General features: G+C 40.8%; 1 protein-coding gene across 3 annotated transcripts in view; it reads left to right on the plus strand.

The window, feature by feature from the left end:
• The window catches only part of Gda (guanine deaminase), a 680631-nt gene that overhangs the window by 591548 nt on the left and 75314 nt on the right, over positions 1-13769 (plus strand). Inside the window, exon 2 of one of the 3 annotated variants that reach the window (XM_052188349.1) lies at positions 3752-3799. The exons of the other annotated variants lie outside the window; for them this stretch is intronic. The gene's annotated coding sequence lies outside the window, so the exon portion shown is untranslated. The remainder of the gene's footprint in view (positions 1-3751; positions 3800-13769) is intronic. 3 annotated transcript variants of the gene reach the window in all.

A 13769-nucleotide genomic window follows, 5' to 3' on the forward strand; every position in this document is an offset into this window, starting at 1 on the left:
TGTGAATCACATTCTGGAGGTCCTGGTGAATTGTATGAAATGTCTAAATCTCAGCTCACTTCAGACCTAGATCTGGGGCAACATCTCAGGGAAGGGACAGCGTTTCTTGTCATTTTTCCTAGATCTAACCTCTCATTTCAGAATTTAGGATTAAAGACTGGTAATGACTATGTTTAATTCATTCAAGTACAGCACATTAAAAAATGAGTTAATACATTAAAATGAGCAAAACAATATAAAAAATCCCTCTGTAGCCAACATTTTGGTATTATTTAGAACTCAGAGTTAATTTTTACACTCGAGCAGCATGTAGCTTTTTTAAAAAATAAGGACTCCAAAATGAATAATTCATTTTCAAATGTTTCATTAATCTTGAAACACAGTGTGCTCAAATATTACTGTTCCCTAGTTCTTCCCACATATATCAGGGTCAAGTTGACTCTAAAGAATTGGAACTTTCAGTGTACACTTACAGGGAACCCAGAGTGAGAAGAGAGGCCTGCTTTTCTTGGAGAAGCAAATTCTGTGCCTGGGTAGCAGTGTTCTCTGTATGTGCTTTGAGACTATGAATGAGACATGAACCTCTCTCCCAAGCTGTAGATTGAATTTCAATCAAACAACATGGTTACTTTGGCAATGGATCATATCTAAAGGCCTAGGTCTATGTGATCTAGCTGGAATGCAGACACACAACACACCTTTAATCCCTCTGGCTAGAAAACATGCTTTTAGTGCACACCTTTAAGGTAAAATTAGTTTGTAGAAGTAAACAGTCATGATTGAAAGTGACATCTAATGGAAGGGCAGACTAAGTGATGAATCAGGGTAAGATTTAATAGGAAGAGTCAAAGATGGGATACACCCAACTCACAGGAGAACAGTGTAGGAAAGAGAAGCTATTTAAGAGCAGTGCGGGGAGAGATCAGTCAGTTGGGAGTCAGTGCAGTGCAGTGGAGCTGAGTTTTTTCATGATTTCATGTTCAGTGCAGGTCACCAGAGGCAGTTGAAGCCAGAGAATAAGAAAAGCCCGGAGATTAGAACAAATTACCAGAGTTAGTTTGAGGCCAAGCAGAGCAATTCAGTGAGAAGCTGAGAGAAGTTAGATTGAATCAGTCAGCTTGGAGAGGAGTTTGAGCCAGAACAGTTGAGTTGAACCAGCTAGCTAGAGTTCAGAAAGAACTAGAAATAATTCAGAACATATTCAGCCTTAAACCTCCAAGATAATAATTATTTCTGGAAATAAATGTTACTATTATACCAAGCCTCAGCTTCTTCCTTTATAGAATCAGATTGAAATCAGATGAAGAATGAGCTGAGATGAGAACAGATCTTCACTTAGTTGATTCTTAGCTCACACTGTGATCACTCTGCCCAACTCTCCCTCTGTCCCTAGCAAACCCGGAGCCTCTTACCCATGGCATTTTTGCATCTTTCTATATGTGTGGCTAAGTGACTGATAGAGAAGGAAGCTGAGGCCTGGGGCAAACCTGGACAAGAGACACTATTGCTGGGCCTCAGCTGTGCATTTTTCATGGTCATGTCAACCATCCATGTATCATGACACAAAGCTGTACCTGGGAAAGATCTTAGGGTCCTTAGTTGCTAGGTCACTAGAACATTTTTGTCAGAACTTCTGAATCTTCATAGTGTGGCTTCCACTACAATGAAGAAGCTGGTTAGAGAAATCATGCGCTCACAGATCTTGTGGTATAGCTAGCTTCTGAAATGTGGACCAACGACCATGTTCTATTTCCAATAACAGTCTGCTTCCCTAGGGAATAGACTCTGAATTTAAAATAAAACACTTTAGGGGTTAAGAGCCTGGCTGCTCTTCTAGAGGTCTCAAATTTGAGACCTCTAAACACCCACACAGTTGGTCACAACCATCTGTATCTCTAATTCTAGAAGACCCAATTCCCTCTTCTGGCTTTCAAGGGCACATATACCCATTTTGGGCATACATATCACACTCACACACTACATATAATTTTTAAAAATTGCATTTTAGCCAAGAAACCAAACTTGTGGTAATAAAAGAATGAAATCTTGAACCAAAAATTGGACTCAGAATGAAGTGTGGAAACAGCCATAGAAGACCCTAATCTAGTGAGACATTAACCAGATCCACTGCAACCCATTAGAATTAAGCTGGTCTGAGTATAGAGGGAACGTTTTCTCCAGTTGAACACTTTGTGATATTTAAATAATGATCTGCAGGGTAAATAGAGATCTGTCAGCAGGTTAGATTAGGAACAGGTAAGAATCTTTTCAGTGGAGGAAACAGCCTGTGAAAATATCCTGGGGGATTAGAAAGGACAAAAGACAAAGGCAATTAGGACCCAAAAGTTGAGGAGAAGGATGCCACTGTTTGATATAATACACTGCAGGTTGGTGGGAGCTATGTAGACCTTGAAAATGGTTCTTTAGTTCCCCAAATTGACAGGATAAGGAAGTTCTACATCATCTGACATTGCTTTACAGTCTTGCTTTGCTGAAGTTCTCAGTTTGAATTATAACTCTCTGACTCTGAGTCATCTTTTCCTCCTGCTTGGGAGGAAGAAGATCCACTCTCCTGCCAAGCTCACAATCTCAGATTCCTAGTCCTGTAGAGAGAAATTGGATGTAACCATCCCCTGTGAGGTAGCTGGGGTAGGAACATGGACTTCATAAAATGATACATCTGTGCTCAAAGTATTACTGGGGTATCCTGTGAATCCTTGAGATCTTGAGAACCGATTTCTCCATCCAAAACATTCATGGCAGGGATTGGAGAGATGGTTCAGTTGATAAGAGTGTTTTCCCAAGTTCAAATCCCTAATATCTACATAAAAATGTGGCATGGCCACACACACCTGTAACCCCAGCCTGAGGTTCAGGAGTGAAGACAGGCAAATCCTGGGAGCAAGCTAATCAACTAGATTAACCCAACAAGTAGATTTCCAGTTCAGTGAGAGACCCTGTCTCCAACAGTGCAATGGGAGCTGATCAAGGAAGACATAACCTCTTCTAGACCCTTTTGTACACACATAGAAACATGCTCCCATATACTAGCATGCAATACTTAGGTGTGCACACACACAGGTGTATACACTTACACATGCAGCGCACACACACACACATACACATAAGGTGTTTGTGGCAAAATTTGGTTATTTATTCAAGAGCTATGACTGCTTTTTTATTAATACATTGTGATTTTGGTTAGCATCTAACGTACAGGACTTGTGGATACACTATGATAGTAGCCAGGCATAGAAAATTTGTAGCCCTGGAATCACGTTTTCATTTTGTGGCTTCTTAGTCTCAATGCTAAGGGAAATTAAAACATTGGATTCTGAAGGGAACTTTTTAAAATTATCTTATTTTATTTTATTTTTTAGAGTTTGAGAGAAGCATAGTAGTCAACCTATAAATCTCAGCAGCTGCTGGGAGATGGAGAAGAAGAGATCATGGTGCCTTTTGAATTAGCATCCAGGAAAGCTGGCAGACTCCTCGATGGAGATCAGCATGCAACCATACTGGAGTAGGGTGGCATGGGTGTCTCCAAAGAGTGAAACATCTTGTGTGCAGGGCAAGTGTGCTTAGGATCTTGGCTTGTATCAAAAGAGATAAGTGAAGAGAAAAGTTATGCCCTTTAAGTTAGAACCCAGAAATTAGACAGGCTTAACAGTGATCTATAAGTGATAGCATGGGGGAGGGGCTCTTGAAATGCATATTATCTTACCAATTATTCCTTCCATTCTTTTTGTAGGTCTTCGAGGTGCATCAGCTTTCCTAAAGGGGGTGCTTTCCTATCTAGGTAATTGCCAGATTCAGCTGATTTAATCTCCTAAAGGAAGAGATAGCCAAGTGTGATGATTTAATATGCCCAAACCATCATTCAATCCAATTTATCCAAATACTTTCTAATATTTGGGGCCAGTTTAGAAAGTCAGTTCTCTACACAGAGATGGCATTTCAGGGCTCACTGGATGCTCTTAGGGTTAGAGAGAGGTAATTCAGCAATTAACATCTAAACTCTCTAGGTATAGCCTCTCTGAAGGTTTAGGATGACAAGCAAAAGAGAAGAGACGTTAAGCTGAAGTTGAACCCCACTTCTAGAAGGCTCACATCTCTAGTATTTAGAACGCCAGATACTCCTGGGGGCTGTCACGGGTTAGTCAAGGAAGGCAAAACTAATTCTGCTAAGGATGTGATTTCATTACTTTTGAAAGATTAATAGCTGCTTTCCCTACTATCTTCTGATTAGCTCCAACTTTCCCCAATTATCAATGTCTTTTCAGGCACTCACACCCACTCATGCCCAGCCATGTTTCCCAGGAATGTTCATTCATATTCATTTCCACTGCTGTCCTCCCAAATCTCCCTTGCCTCTTGACTGAAACATTGTTGAAGCTTCTCATTTCTCTCCCTATTCTAGTGTTTCCTGCACAGGACTGGTTGCTATTTTGTTGGATCTTGGGTTGTTCTCCTGCATCCAACTGTGGCTCACTATTGACTGTAAGGTCCAAATGTCTTTTAGGAGGAATTCTAGACATGGCATTCTTTCTAATATTTTTTCAATGTCATTTCTCTGTTGCGTGGAATAGACTTACCTATGACTCGCTCACACCATGATGCAGACATGAGCTGAGGAATGGTCAGATACATTTCCCATGGTTCTCTAGAACTCATTCCAGGCCCTTTTAAGCCCCCATGTTTTGTGTGCCCATCTCTGTTTTAGAATAGCCCTCCTTTTTGCATCCCAGTTTCCATCCCTCCTGTGTCAAATTGAAATCTTACTATTTTAAAGCTTGGTTTTGGTTTCTCCAAAGTTTCTCTGGCCACTCATTTCTTCCTTAATCCATACAGTTTTTCATACGCTTCGAATAAGTATTTTCTTAGTAATCACGAGATGACTTCTGAAGCCAGATTATGAATTTAACTCTCAGCTCCTTCATTTAACTGGAACAAATTTCCTTATGTATCCGAGCCTCTGCAACTAAGGGTTGTGTCTTGAAGTTTAATGCCTGTTGTGAGGTCCTAAGAGGGCAGACTGTTGATTTGAGGATGAGGTTTAGAAGGTGTGGTCCTCGGCGTGTGAATCAGATTAGGTAAAAATTCTTAGAGTTGACTTCCCATTGTAAAGTTGGTCTCTTTATAAGTGAGAGACCAGATCACACACACACACTCCCACACCCATACACACACACACACACACACACACACCTACACCCACGCCCCCACACACCCCCACACACCCCCACACATACTCACCTGCCCAGTCTCACTCTGTGGTGCTCTGCACTACCTCAGGACTCTGCCAACTCTCTTTGAATAACCACCCTGGTTATGCAAGGTGCTGTAAGACCAGCAGCAGAAATGGACTGAGACTGGAAGTACCTCAGCTCTGAGCTGCTTGTCTCCTTGTCTCCTTTCCACTTGGCCTCAGGCCATTGTTTAAGGTTTGCCACACACACACCACAACAAATCTTTTTATTATTTTTTAAATCACTTCTTCCTCTATTTGATGTCCTTATTGTCTGTTTTTATTATAGAAAACTCATATGCATTTGCTCTTATTTGTGTGAATTCTCATTCAAATCGTAAGTTTATGTTCATGTTGTATCTGTAAAAAGTGGAAAATACGCAATGCTTGCTAGCAAACACAGGCACTTTCAAAGAGAATAGGTGTTCAGCAGATATTTATTCAGTGTTCTAAAAAGTTACAGCAACTATTATACAGTTTGTCTTCCTTACATGCTTTAGCAAGAACAACACTGGATATAATTTAGTATGGTCTCAGGAGTGATTTTTATTGAACAAAATATAAATGTTTGGAGGCTGTGATGATGATTAAATCCATTCTGCTTTGGAAATGATGCTATCTTAAGGAGGATTTTAGTTTATGACAAAACACGAGAATTGAAGATTACTTTTCTGATTTTGCTGCTTCTAATATATCATACTTTTAACGGTTTACAGATAGCGAGTGCCTGCTGTATACACATTTGGTATACCAAAGAGCAAGCTCTGTAGCCAATTCCTCAGGAGAGACATGTTCCAGCTTCCGTGTAATAAAAATTTTTCTATTAAAATTCAGACAAAACTTTAAATGAAATTTTTAATAAGCTAATTTCTTTAATGAAAGTTAGCCTTCAGAATTAATACCATCAGTGGCTGCAATGAGTGGCAAGTGTCAGAAATCTCAGAGAAGTGTTGTGGCTTTCCCAGTGAGATACAGAGCAAAGGTGGGTTTCAATCCAAATCTGTTTCCTCTGCAGCATGCATAACTCTATGAGTCTGATTAAATGACACATGCCTCCTACAGGGAGGGGTAGAGATGAGTCGTTAAAACAGGCGCCCCACAACCAGTTAAACCCATGAAAAGGCAGTACAATTGTCTGTAATCCCAGCAAGTCACTACCTGGAGATAGCAAGTTCCTACCAGGAAAATGGACATTGGGCTTGCTAGTCTACTGTAAGCATCAGAAAAACCAAGAGGCCCTATCTCAAACAAGGCTGAAGGTAGGAATACCTCAGGTCACCTTCTAACCTCTACAACCCTCCCTGCATCATGGCCTATGTGTGTGTGTACACTCACTCATGAACATGAACATGCACATATACAGAACACACACACACACACACACACACACACACACACACACACACCATTACCCTAGGTATATTTCAGTAACTGGAACATTAACTTTCAGTTCTGTCTCCTTGACCCCATACCTATGAGTTCCATACAGAGAGACCCGTCATTTATTCTTCAGTGATGTCTAAGATCTCCAACCCATCATCCCCTCTTAGTTCCTTCTGCTTGGAACTGTGATACCGCTCTCTTAGACTCTTTCTTCAGCAGTGTTTCCATTTCTTGTCGGTAAAGATATTCCTATCTACATGTTCCCATAGCCTATCAAATATAAGTAACATCTGGATGTATCAAAATATCTTCAGCCTTCTTACAAATGCAATCTTTTAATTTATTTATTCACTTGACATTCTGGTTGTACCCCCCTCTTTTCCTCCCAGTCCCACCCTTACATACTCCTCCCATTATAACCTCCCCCTCCCCTGTGGGTGCCACCCTGTCCTAGAACATCCCACTGCAGCAGGAAAAGGATCCAGTGGCAGGCAACAGAGTCAGAAATAGTCTCTGCTCCAATTGTTAGGGGACTCACATGAAGACAAAGCTGCATTTTTGCTACAAATGTGTAGGAGGCCTAGGTCCAGCCCTTGCATGCTCTTTGGTTGGTGGTTTATTCTAAGAGGCATTTTTTTTATTGCTGGTTGATGGGGGAAGAGCCAGCCCACTATGGGTGGCACCATTCCTGGGCAAGTAGGCCTGGACTGTCCAAGAAATGGAGTTAAAGCAAGGAAAGCAAGCCAGTAAACAGGGTTCCTCCATGGACTCGGGATCAGGTTCTACTTTCAGGTTCCTGCCTTGAGTTCCTGTGCTGACTTCTTTAGATGACAGACTCTCACCTCTCTCTAGATAAGCCCTTCCATCTCCTACTTGCTTTTAGTCTTGTTTACCACAGCAACAGAAAGTAAACTGAACAAAATACTATAAGTGTGCTAACACTTCCACTCTTTAAACATTTGTCAATGTTTAAGAAAATAAATCCGAGTTCCCACCCAATTGCATGTACTGGAAAAATTAATGTCACTTGTTTTGGAACCTTGTTTTGTTTTCTATGTGACGAAGATTTCTGGGGAATTGTATAATCCAAGTATTCAATCATTCATTCCCAGGCAGTGACTAGATCTCCATGTGTAGTGTGCTGTACTTATCTTAGGGCTACAGGTATGAACAGGATGGAGCTGCTAAAGCCAGGGAGCCTTTATCACTTTTGAACAAATACAAATACATATACATATAAATATACATATACATACATACATATACATACATATATAATATATATGAACTATATGAACTTCTGGAAAGAAATATTAAAGCAAAACCCAAACAAACACTTTCTTTTATAGTGTAGGACTGGAAAGTTGATTGTTTCATCTGTAGTTTTAATCCTTGGTGTTGTTAGATTGGTTTTTAGTAACACTTGCGTTTTTACTTTAAACTTTGTATTTTCTTTCTTTTAATTGTGCAACATTCATTGCACAATTTAAAGAATATGATTCGGTTTTCTCCTTGTATTCAGAGCTTTGGACATTTATCATCATCGTCACCAGTGTTTAGCTCTGGCATTGTGCACTCCCTCAAAGGAAACTCATGACCCACTGAGCAGCTGCACTGAACCTACTTCCCTCATTCCACTAGATTCACTAACATGCCTTCTTTATATAAAGACTTGTGTATGTTGGATTTGAACACAGATAATGGACCACCTTTTATGTAGGGCTTTATTTACTTAGCACAGTTTTAAAGCTTATTGTGTCATGGTGTGTACCCAAACCCATTCCTTCTTATAGCTCAATACCATTTTATTGTTTGATTATGCCATATTTAAAAAAATTCTGTTCTTCAGCTGAGGTACATTTGGGATATTTATACCCTTTGGCTACTGTCAACAATGTTTCCATGAACATTTTGTCCACAAATTCTGAAAATGGATTTATTTTAGAGAACACCTTTTCCTGGTTCTGGTTGCCTCACCATGGGTTACACCTGGCCTTATTGCTTCCCCAGGCTTCCATACCTTATGCTTTGTGTCTTTGTCCATATCCCCTCATTTCCCACCTGCTCTAAGAATGTGCCTTCGAGGACTCATCTTGCATTGAGCCTAGTTATGTACACATCTCCCAGCAAGCAGGAGATGGAGGCAGGAGGACCAAGAGGAGTTCAAAGCCAGCCTCAGTCTCAACTACATAGTAGGTTAGAGACTAGCCTGGTCTACATGAGATTCTATCTTAAGCCAAACCCAAACCTGACAATTTAATGCCTACTTCCTTAATGAGGTCCGTGAGCACTCCTAACCTTCAACTCACAGGTAAGGCTGACTCCTGACTTCTTTGTATCCCCCCGATTTTTGCTTAGAATCTTTCACTGCCTTTCTTTGAGTTCAGGAATCTTTCCCATAGTCTAACCTTGAAGACAGGTCCTTGGCTTTAACACTTTCATATAAACCATATTTGAATCTGGTAGGCATTCAAGTTAGGATATGTTGGGTAAACAATGGCTTGATATTTATTTATTTATTTATTTATTTATTTATTTACTGTGGATTAAACTGATTGAAAAAGTTTACACACCAGTCCAATGGATTTTGGCAAAATGGGGAAAACTGTCTTCCAAAGGATTTGAATGGGAATTCTGGGATTTCTCAGTCTAGATACTCAGTAACACTGCATTTGGCAAGGGGAGCTCTTGCTGATCTCTCGCTGATTAAGACCCTTGGAAAAGTAGATTTTTAATTAGACCCTGAAACCTCTCCGTTCTCCACGCCTTTGACTTGACTTATGTAGAAGGCATAATGTGAATCACAAAGCCTGCTTACTCTTTTATCCCCACAGTGTGGTGGAGGCTTTGATTCTTCATGAAAGGGCAATTTACTTGGAGTGCCACTTACAAATCGCCACTTAACAATTTATGGTCCTGGAACATGGTACGCCCTCTACAAATGAGAGCTCTTATTAGCCATCTCCTGTTCCTCACAGTATTTGACAGTACTTTTGCAAAAAAAAAAAATTAAAAACCAAAAGCTGGCATCCAATGAGTGCTTCGGAATGAATGAATGAATAGAACAGACTGCAATTCAGAGTACAGAGTAGACAAAGCATAGTTACTGGTCTGGGTTTGATCAGTGTGCTTACTCCTAGGAAGCAGCATTGTTAATGCCTCTACACAGCAAGGCAGAGAGTTTCGTCCTGTACTACTTAACCCAGTAACTGTTGTTGGGGTTTTATTTCTGCATGTGGGGGAGCAGGTAAATGTGGGGAGTGGGCGCTTGATAACCTGAACCTTCCCCCCAACCTTTAAACAAATATGGAAGTTACTTTGAGTCCCTGGCTCACTAATCCACTTATACTTTTCCTTCTGGCAAAGCCTGTGGAGCCATTATGCTGAGTCCTTGAGGGCTGACAATAGCTGATGGAAATCCAGGATGTTAGCATAACTGGAGAAGGTGATAAGCAAAAGATGCAGAGTGGTCATTTTTTTAATACTCAGAATCAATAATTGTGGTGGTTTGAATATAAATGGTCTCTATAGACTCATATATTTGAATGCTTAGTCAACAGTGATTGGCACTCTTTGAGAAGGATTAGAAGGATTAGGAGGTATGGCCTTGTTGGAGGAGGGGGTGAGTTTGAAGTTTCAAAAGCCCTCAGCAGGCTCAGACTCATTCTCTTTGCCCAAGGATCAGAATGTAGCTCTTAGCTACTGTTCAGCAGCTGCCTGTGTGTCTCCATGCTCCCTGCCATGATGATAATGGACTAAACCCCTGAAACTGTAAGCAAGCCCCCAGTTAAAAGCTTTTTTTTTTTAAAAAAAAAAATAGGAGTTGTAGTGGTCATTGTGTAACTCATAGCATTAGAACAGTGACTCACATGTGAGTTGGTATATAATATCAACCAAGGGGGAAGTGCTGAACGCTGTGTAGATTTAAGTCCAGAAGTCTTGGCCTATTTTGAGGAGGTGCTTCAAAGATGCGTCTCTGATGAAGGCACATTTAAGTTTTGCTTGAAGGTTATGGGGCTATTAATTAGAGAGAGATTGAAAAGGCACATGGAAAGAAAGACCCAAGGGGGTGGGGAGGAACTAGGAGCTTTCACTAAAAGATAAAGAAACAGAAAGACAGGAATAGGGCTGGAGAGATAGGGCAAGCTACACTGAATGATCATCCCAGAATGATCATCAGAGGACTTTTCTGCAAATGTTTGTGCTGATGCCAATTTGAGGTCAGTAACTATCTCCGTGCTCTGGAGACTTTAAACACACTGCTAATGCTTTATGGATTCTTTAATTACAAGTGACATACCTAGGTGCATATCACTGATTATGGATTCCCTTGACACAGTATTGTTTCACCCAGTGTTTTCCAGCCTTCCCATATTGCTCAGGGAATCTCTCTCCAAGGGTATTTCAGAAATTAAGATGCTGCTTTTGGTATTAAGTTGACACCATGAAAAACAACAACAACAAGTCATGAAATTGGGAGGGGATCTCAAAAGGCATGGAGGGCATGGATATGATCAAAACACATTGTATATGTGCGTGCGTGTGTGTGTGTGTGTGTGTGTGTGTGTGTGTGTGTGAAATTCTCAAGGAATAGTTAAAAATATGTCTTAAAATGCTACTTTCCCCCATTTGCAAATATTCAATTTGAGTGGATGCCACCCACAGCATTAACTCCCTTAAGTGTCAGAGTTCAGAAGTAATTGTAGCCCTGTTGCAAACGAAGTAAGGGGGCTGGAAAGATGGCTCAGCAGCTCAGAGCACTACTCCTTTTGCAGAGGACTCAGGTTTGGATCCCAGCACCCATCAGAGGCTGACAGCAACCACTTCTAGCATCAGTGCCTGTGGATCTGACACCACCTTCTGGACTCCCAGGTACTGCATGTATACTACATACATGCAGGCAAAACATAAACACAAAATTTAGAAATATGTTATTCTTTTTCTCAGGAGTAGAATTTAGTATCTGTTTCACTGGGATGCTAGATACAATCAGTATCATCATTTCAAAGAATAGGTTACTAGTAGTGAAAGTTCACTTCTCAAGGTCAAATAGGCATGCTTTTTCTATAAAACTGAGATTGTTTTACAATGAAATAAACAAATAAAACCAAGTGAGATGGTAGAATTAGATGTTTCCATTATTTAGAACTGCAGAACCAGGGATGTGGTTTAGTGACAGAGGACTTGCCTAGAGTGTGCTGAGCCCTGTGTTCCTTAGCACTGAGAACAAACACATCATCAAAATAAAAAACCCGCAGTTCCAGGGAAGCATTTGAAAAATGCATCCTTTCTCTTAAAGAACTGAGAACAGCCTCCCTAGCCTCTCCGCTCCTCCCTCCCCAGTGATGACTGCACATGGAAAATGATTTAATCCAGTTGAGCAAAACAACATATCAGTGACTCACATTAAGAAGGAAATCACAACCTTTGGCTGCATGAATGGAAGCCTCTGCAATTGTTCTCATCCCCATCTGTCCAAACAGTCAAGTGGGAAGAAGGAACACAGTTTTTGCTACATTCATGGCAATTGAAATGAGAATAAGGAGAGCTATCTTGCAATTCTGACAGGATTTAGGAGCTTCAGAAGTGGCATGTGGTTAGACAGAGAGTGAGAGACAGGAAAAGAGAAGGAGAGAAATAAAGGGGCAAGTCAGGCAAGGCAAACTCTTTTGTACCAACTTTTCAGATCATTGAATTTCCCATATTTTCGTACACACCCTCTGTTGACTTCCCCAATCTGTGCAGATCTGTCTATGAGCCCTGAGATTTGAAGACCTTAAAGAATGGGCCAGGCTGCAGTTTAATCCTATAAACAGTCTTACTTCCATTTCAGTGTACTTTTATACATGGATGTAACAAAAGAAAGCAGCAGTTCTAGGAAGGTTGTTTGAGTTTAGAAAAACATGACCAGAAAAAATTAGTAACTGATGTAAATAAACACACATTAACGGAGCAGCTCTTTCCAGAACTTTTTCAGGACATTAAACACAATTGCCTGGCAAGCACTATAGATGATATCTGGCAAAGCATAGAAAACAAGGCAGAAGAGCATACTCAGCTGCTGCGGCACGCAGTGAGGACAGCACCGAGCATATGCAGAACTACCAGGTTCTATAGCTATGCTCCGACATCCAACAAGAATAAACATGTCCTGTAAATTGAATGCAAATAATTGTTGCAGGAAGGTTGAAATCACTTCCAAGAACCATCTAGGAAACAATGACGAGGTAAAAGGCCCTCCATCTCTTTTTCATGGAGACTTGCTCACAGTTCCTCCAAAGGCATTGCTCACCATGGGCCATTCTTTTGACCGTGTTCTGACAGCCAGCCCGCAACGTTCTTTCTCTATAGTCACTCTTCCACTCCCAGAAACACCTTGCTGTGCTTTCTTAGAGCATTCTCGACACAGACCATGATGCCCATCTGAAACTTAGAAATGCGCCGCCATGCATTAGTCGTGATTTCAAACATTCATGAGAATTTCATTTCCTCAGCCAGAAAGTCAGCCCTCAAGGTGAGTTCTTGTACAATTGCCTGAACTTTCAACAGCTTTATGGGCATAGGACATAACTTAAATAATACCAGATTCTTTGGTATGCTGTCTTTTTGAACATAGCAAAAACTTACTTGAGAACATGTTAATCATACTTCTATCCAGTCTTGGTATTTCTGCTCCCAGGCTCTACGTGTGATGATTTGATTGTCAGATACCCTGTCACACACAGGTGTGACTTTTTCGCTGATCAACCTGGAAGGCAATCTGTAATTGTGGTTGACCATGTCTGCTATTCATTGTCCCTTCCTTAGCTGTGTGTAACCTTATCCTGGCATGTGGTAACTCTCAAAAAGACACTGGAAGGCCTGGGGAGGATGATGCCTCACTGAATAAAAACACTTGCTGCTTTTCCAAAGGATTCGAGTTCACCTCACAGTGCCTACACCAGGCACTCCCACCACCTGTAAATCCAGCTCCAAGGGATTAGATGCACTCCCAGGCTTCTGAGGGCACACACACACACACACACACACACACACACACACACACACACACACACTAAATTTTAGAAAAATCAGTTGAAAAACAACTAAAGCTTAACATGACATTTTTTGAGACAATTTGTAAATAAGATGCAAAGAT

This window comes from Apodemus sylvaticus, chromosome 1, assembly GCF_947179515.1.
Source record: "Apodemus sylvaticus chromosome 1, mApoSyl1.1, whole genome shotgun sequence".
Classification (NCBI taxonomy): Eukaryota; Metazoa; Chordata; class Mammalia; order Rodentia; family Muridae; genus Apodemus; species Apodemus sylvaticus.